We start from the raw sequence: 6,934 nt of genomic DNA, 5'->3' as shown, positions 1-6,934 counted from the left end.
ATGCAATGAAAGAAACCAGTGCTAAAACACCAACAATTGTAATTCCAATAGCACGTTTAGGTCTCGCTAGCTGGGTACGAATTTTCTGTAAGACTTGAAAACAAGCATCAGCATACCATGGCTCTGAAATATTAGCAGGCAATAAAACAAAAGAGGGCTGATGAAGTATCAGCACTCCTTTTCCTCTATTATACCTGATAATAATTGGTTAGGTTACATTTGTTATATGTAACAATATATCTGTCATCTATCCATTTAAATTTTACATTTCCAATAATCAAAACGTAAGGTGATTGGACACAGGCTCCTAAGCCATAGCAAGATCCCTCCTTACAGCTCTTGCCAACAAATTTTGGTAAAGGATTTTCTGTAAAATGTAAGAATTCTGAGGCAGCAATTAAGCACCAAACATCTTTTTGAATACCACCCTCACTGTAAGTGAAAATATTACTAACAAATCCTGCAGGTGTCATAGCAGAATTTTTTCATAATTGTCTCTTATCAATTTTTGGAGACCAGTCTAAAATATACCCACTATCTTTAGACACCTTATGTTGTACTGGCAAGGTATTTACACAACCTATCCATCTAGGAATGGTGCCAATCTCAATAGTAGAACTATTTGGACAGTAAGGTATTCATGGAGGTTTTGCAGAAATGACTGGTTTGTTATGGGAAAGTCCCATCTTAATCACTGATCTAGTATAAGGTTTTAAGTCTCCATAAATAGTACGATTAGTCAGTCTAGGTCTCCCAACAGCTGTCTTTTCCTCAAATGATACTCTCAGACAGCCAGCATGTTTATTGTGGGACCAACACAAAGGTAATTGGGCACTGTAGCCAGAATCATTAAATCTAGTCATATGATTGGGAGTAATATGAGTATCTATAAATCCTCCCATCATAAATGAGTCATTAGTAAACACTGGACTGGATTCTCCAGTCCACACAGCTGGATGTACCAGGGGTGGATCTGGGAAATACATCTAGTAAGTGTCTGCTCAACTCCCTTTTACCTGACAGCCCAGCAGGGCAATCACTGTAGCTACCATCATCAATGGAGTCTTGTTTCTTCCTAGGAGTTGAATTATTCGCAAAGCCTGTGTTTTAAGCTTCTTCATGTCCTCCTATGAGATCAGCTTTTCAGCTAGGTCATGTTGATTCCTCTTCATCCTTCTTCGATAACTCTTTCTTTTGAATCGGAGCTTGTCTGGGTCAATCTGCATTCGTTTGAATCTCGGTTCTATGATTGTGCGTTCAGGCACACAGATACGACGGAAAGCACCTTCTGGAAAAATATAAGCATGACCTCTGCCCCACATAATCACTGGATCTGGGCCTTTCCATTGACCAGTCTGTAATTTTTTCCACCAAACTCTGCCTAAAGGGCCTGTTGTTGTGGAAGACATATGTCTCCCAGCTGCAGTGTGACCTTCTGCTTCACAATTTAAAAAATTTAAAACAAAGAAGACATGGTTGAGGCTATTTTGGGGAGTCATAAACCTATCCCCCCCTTTTAATTTTTGTAATTGCAGCTTAATAGATAAATGAGCCCGTTCCACAATGGCTTGACCTTGGGGGGTATACAGAATTCCTGTTTTAATTTGAAATTTTTGCAAAATTGTTGAAAAGAAGAGCTTGTGTAAGCTGGTGCATTATCTGTTTTAATCTGTAAAGGGCATCCTAACACAGCAAAGGCTGCTAGGCAATGAGAAATTACCTGTTGAGTATTTTCTTTTGTACGTGCTGTGGCAAAAATAAATCTGGACTGTGTATCAACTATCACATGTACATACATTGCTTACCGAATTGAGGAATATGAGTTATATCCATTTGCGATATTTGATTTGGTTTTAATCCTCAGGGATTTACCCCTGATGGCAGAGATGGAGAGTGAATAACACACTTAGGGCAATTACTTACAATTTGACGAGCTTGTTCTCTGGTAATATTAATTTTTTTTACGTAACCTAGAAGCATTCTGATGATGTAAGGAATGTGAAGCTTGTGTATGATCATAGGGAGACATCTGTTGACAAAGAGCTACAAATTTATCAATCTTGTCTTTACCTGAACCTAAAGGTCCTGGAAGATAAATGTGAGCCCGTATGTGTCCTATGAAACATGGGTATTTTCGCATTTTACTGCCTTTTGTAGATTATGAAATAATTTAAATCACTCTTGTGATGAAGTATATCCAATAACTGAAGTTTCAATATTTTTGGTAACTCTGACTGCATATGAATTGTCAGAATAAATATTAATAGGCTCATTTGTAAAGTAATTTAAGGCACAGATGAGAGCTTGAAGCTCCGCTTTTGGGCAGAAGTATATGAAGTTTGTATTACCTCTGTGTGAACATGAGTATAAAAACCTGCTTTACCTGAGCTTGAACCATCAGTGAACACCGATAGGGCTCCATCTATGGGCTGGGCATGTACAATTTTTGGAAAAATAAGCAGTGTTAATGATGCAAATTGAATAATTTTATCACGAGGGTAATAACTATCTATCTGACCAGGAAAATCAGCAAAAGCTATCTGCCATAAGCTAGAAGTTTGAAAAAGCCAGGCTGGGGATGTGGCTCAAGCTGTAGCATGCTCGCCTGGCATGCGTGTGGCCCGGGTTCGATCCTCAGCACCACATACCAACAAAGGTGTTGTGTCCGCCGAGAACTAGAAAATAAATATTAAAAATTCTCTCTCTCTCTTCTCTCTCACTCTCTCTTTAAAAAAAAAGCCAATTATTTTGTTGAACAGAAAATGGAATAATAATAATATCAGGTTCAGATCCAATTAATTGTAAAACTCTCATTCTACCTATAATTACTAATTGAGCAATAGAGTCATGAAAAGGAATTAATGTTTTTTGGGGGGGAGTGGGCTAAATAAATCCACTCAATAACTCCCAATCTTTGCCATATTGCTCCCATTATTGTTTACACAGTTGGAAATATTAATAAATACACTATTTCTTTAGGATTAACCCTAGTAAGTTGTGCATTTTTAATTGCACTTTCAACCTTTTTTTAAAGCTGTTCTAGCCTCTATTGTCAGCTGACATGGAGAGGTTGGGGAAGGATTTCCTTGTAATATCTGACTTAAATCAGCAGTAGTTAGTTTTAAGGATGGCCTCAGCCAATTAATATCTCCTAATAATTTTTGAAAGTTATTAAGGGTATGTAACTCCTTAACCTTTATCTGAAGATTTTAAGGATGGATTGTGCATCCTTAAATTATCTGACCTAAATATTGAAAGGGAGGCATTTTTTGTATCTTTTGAGGAGCAATACATAAACCCGTTGCTGTAAGTGAAGCCTCTAATTAAGTAAAAATTTCTGAAAGTACTTTGGATTAGCATGAGCCAATAATATATCATCGATAAAATGAATAATATATTGCATCAGGAAAGTTATTTCTTATAGGAACTATTGCCTGACCTACATATTTTTGGTATAATGTAGGACTGTTATGCATTCCTTGGGGGAGGACCTTCCAGCAATATCTCTTAACAGGTTCTTTAAAATTAATTGCTGGGACAGTGAAGGCAAATTTTTCACAATCTTCAGGATGTAACCTTATTGAGAAAAAACAATCTTTTAGATCTATTATCATCAAGCTATAGTTTAAAGGGATGGCTGTTGGGGAAGGAAGTCCTGGCTGTAATGATCCCATAGGCTGAATTGTATGATTTATCGCCCTTAAATCCTGTAGTAATCTCCAATTACCTGACTTTTTCTTAATAACAAAAATGGGGGTGTTCCTGAAAGGGTAAAGTTTCTAAGGTGGAAAGCTTGAATGTAAAAGATTAGGTATTATTAAGTTCCTCTGTTACACCCAGAACTTGGAATTCCTGAGATAGTTAAAACAACGCCCTACTGGCCATTTAGCCTAGGGCCCTGTGCAGTTCATCACAGGGCCCGAACCAATCAGTTTGAATGTGTAACCCGAATACGAATGACCAATCACCCCTGCCCGACCTGTTCCCACCAATCACGTCTCAGAATTGTTGTTCAATTTCCCCGCGCCTCATGATGATTTGTTCTGATGTATGCAAAGCCCACTGCCCTCTCCAAAAAGTGTACTTAAGCTCCACCTGACCTCCATTCTGGACTCTGGGCTGCTCTCCCTTCTTGAGTAAGCACGGAGCCCCAGCACGCTGGAATGGATCCCCAGTGAATCCCCTTTTGCCAGTTGCATGGAGTAAGTCTCTTGTGTGGTCTCTCCCTCCGACACTCCACTGGACCCCCCTTACATTCCAAGGACTAAGCGTTCCTTCTATATGACCAGCCTGAAGTTGTTCCTCAACTAACCTATAAATTATCTTTAGTTTTCCCCCTGAGATGGGTCTCTGAGAAATCCATATAGGTTCCTCTGTAAGCCAGGTGATCTTTTCAGCTGTCTTTTGGATCGGGGAAACACTCAGGGCCCCTAGTAAAAATTTTGGTTTGTAGTATTTACTAATCTCTGTCTAGGAGGCTGGTTTGCAAGCAGATACTCTCTTTGAAAGGTTCCCTTATTATCTCCAGGAAGAAACCCTTGATTAACTTCCTCAATTGATCTTGTTTGTTAATTTGCTCAAAAACAGCGAAAAGTTGGTATTTGCTAATATCCTCCCCGGCTTCTTGCACTTTTCTAATACCTCACTGGAACCAGGTAAGAAAAGTCACTGCTAACTCAGAGTACCTGTTAAATTTTGTCTTTTTAACAGACAATGGCCGAATTCTAATAGCCTGGGAAGGCAGTGTTAAATGCAGTCTATTGAAATTTCCCTGCAAGTCCTGGATTTCATTGTCTGATTCCTCTCCTTCAGACTACAACTTATCGGTAGAATCTCTGCTGTTGCCATCTTGAACTTGGGCTTGTAAGCCATGTGGGAGAGAAAGGCTTTCTATCTCTCTAGGAATCTCTTCAGGACTTTCCTCTCTGGGAGGAGAACCCTCTATCCCTCCAGAGGCCTCCTCTCTTTGACCTTCATCTCTATGATCTTCCTCCAGGCTAGTCTGGCTCTGTTCAGGCAAGCTTACACTTTTTACTTTCAGTTTTGCTCCCAGGCCTTTTATCTTTAACCAGCTGAAAGGAAAGGAGATTTCCTTAGCCTCAGGCAGTTTTTCCATTTGAATAGATTTAATGGCTCTCTGAATACCTTTCAATAGATCTTCAGGGGGTCATGGACTATGGCCCATGTAATCAAAGAGACAAATTTCTAAAGCAGTCTAAACCTTTTGTATATTTTCAAAATTTCCAGGTAATTCATTAGAAAGGCAGATTCTATGTAATTTCCTTCCTAATTTGTCCCAAGTATGTAAATTTGGTGAATCTTGGTCACAAAACCAAGGACAAAATTTATCTACAACCTTTAAGAATTATAGCAATTGAATCTTTTTTATTTGCTTTCCCTTCTGATTAATTATTGTCTCTAAAATAGTCAAGTACATGTCCTTATCAGTAGAAGTGTAAGGGTCCCTCGAAGTGTCCGAGGAAGAGACCACACAAGAGACTGGCTTCATGCAATTGGCAAAAGGGGATTTATTGATTCAGCATGCTGAGGTTCCAGGCTCACTCAGGAAGATACAGCAGCCCAGAGCCCAGAACAGAGGTCAAGCAGAGCTTGCATACACTTTTTGAGGAGGGCAGGGGGTTTGCATACATCAGAACAAATCATCATGAGGCACGGAAAAATTGAACAACAACTCTGAGACATGATTAGTACATTCATTGGCAGGAACAGGCTGGGCAGGGGTAATTGGTCACTTCCAAGCGGGGTACACATTCAAACTGATTGGTTTTGGGGCCTGGATGCCTACGTTCTGAGCTACTCAGAGCCCTTAGCTATTAAACAGGAGGAATATTTACTGGGCAGTTCGGGTATTGTCCTAACAGAGGATTTTAACAATACCTGGTCCTTTTACTTTTTAACTCAGTCCCTGCAGCTTGGAAACTTTACAATGCCCAGTCTCTTACACTTTAACTCAGGGTTTGTGGCTTAGAAACAGCCTAGAAATTTTACCCTTACAGAAGTCGAATTTCCCACTATTAATAATTTTAAAGTCTCCTTTGCTTCAGTACCTGCCTGGTACTTCCATGAGCCCAAAAATGTCACCAATTCCTTATTTCTATAATGCGCTCCCTAACTCAACCTAGTCAATTTAACATGCCCCCTCCTGGGTGCCACTTCTGCCACATGACCAGCACGCAAGCTTCATAAAAGAGGTTCAAAGCATAGAAATTAACTAGAGAGTTTTAAAATTAAAGAGACATATATATTCTCATTACCTTTAATGCCCAGCTCTGGAGATGGCTTCTCTAGCTCCCGCCTCCAGCCACCTCATGCAGTGGCAAGGTTTACCCAAGAGGCTAGCAAGATAGAGAGAGGGGGGAGAGAGAGAGAGAGAGAGAGAGAGAGAGAGAGAGAGAGAGAGAGAGAGAGAAGAGAGAGAGAACACGCCAGGAGTGAGCTTTATTGGAGAAAAAAAAAATTCAAGGGAAAAATCCCATCCAATGAAGGTCGAGGGGAGCAACATTCCATTCCAAGGTCACAAGGTCAGGGTCAGTGATTGGTCTTCAGGTCAGTGGCCAGGCACACCTCCCCACGGACAAGCCCTCACACCTGGGACAGGGTGGGGAATGCTCTGACACAGTTGTCTAAGCACCTCTCACCCAGCCAGGGAGGTAACTCATATCCCATGCGAGAATGGCTTCACACAGCGCTTTATCTAATGTGTGTGTAGTAAAGATATTCTCCCACTCTGAGGGCTCTCTCTTCATATTATTGATTGTTTCCTTTGCTGTGAAGAAGCTTTTAAGTTTGAATCCATTCCATTATTAATTCTTGATTTTATTTCATGCTCTTTAGGACTCTTGTTAAGGAAGGCAGGACCTAATCCAACATGATGAAGATTTGGACCTACTTTTTCTTCTATTAGGCACAGGGT

The sequence above is a fragment of the Urocitellus parryii genome, chromosome 7 (assembly GCF_045843805.1).
Source record: "Urocitellus parryii isolate mUroPar1 chromosome 7, mUroPar1.hap1, whole genome shotgun sequence".
Lineage (NCBI taxonomy): Eukaryota > Metazoa > Chordata > Mammalia > Rodentia > Sciuridae > Urocitellus > Urocitellus parryii.
Note: the sequence above shows the minus strand (reverse complement) of the source record.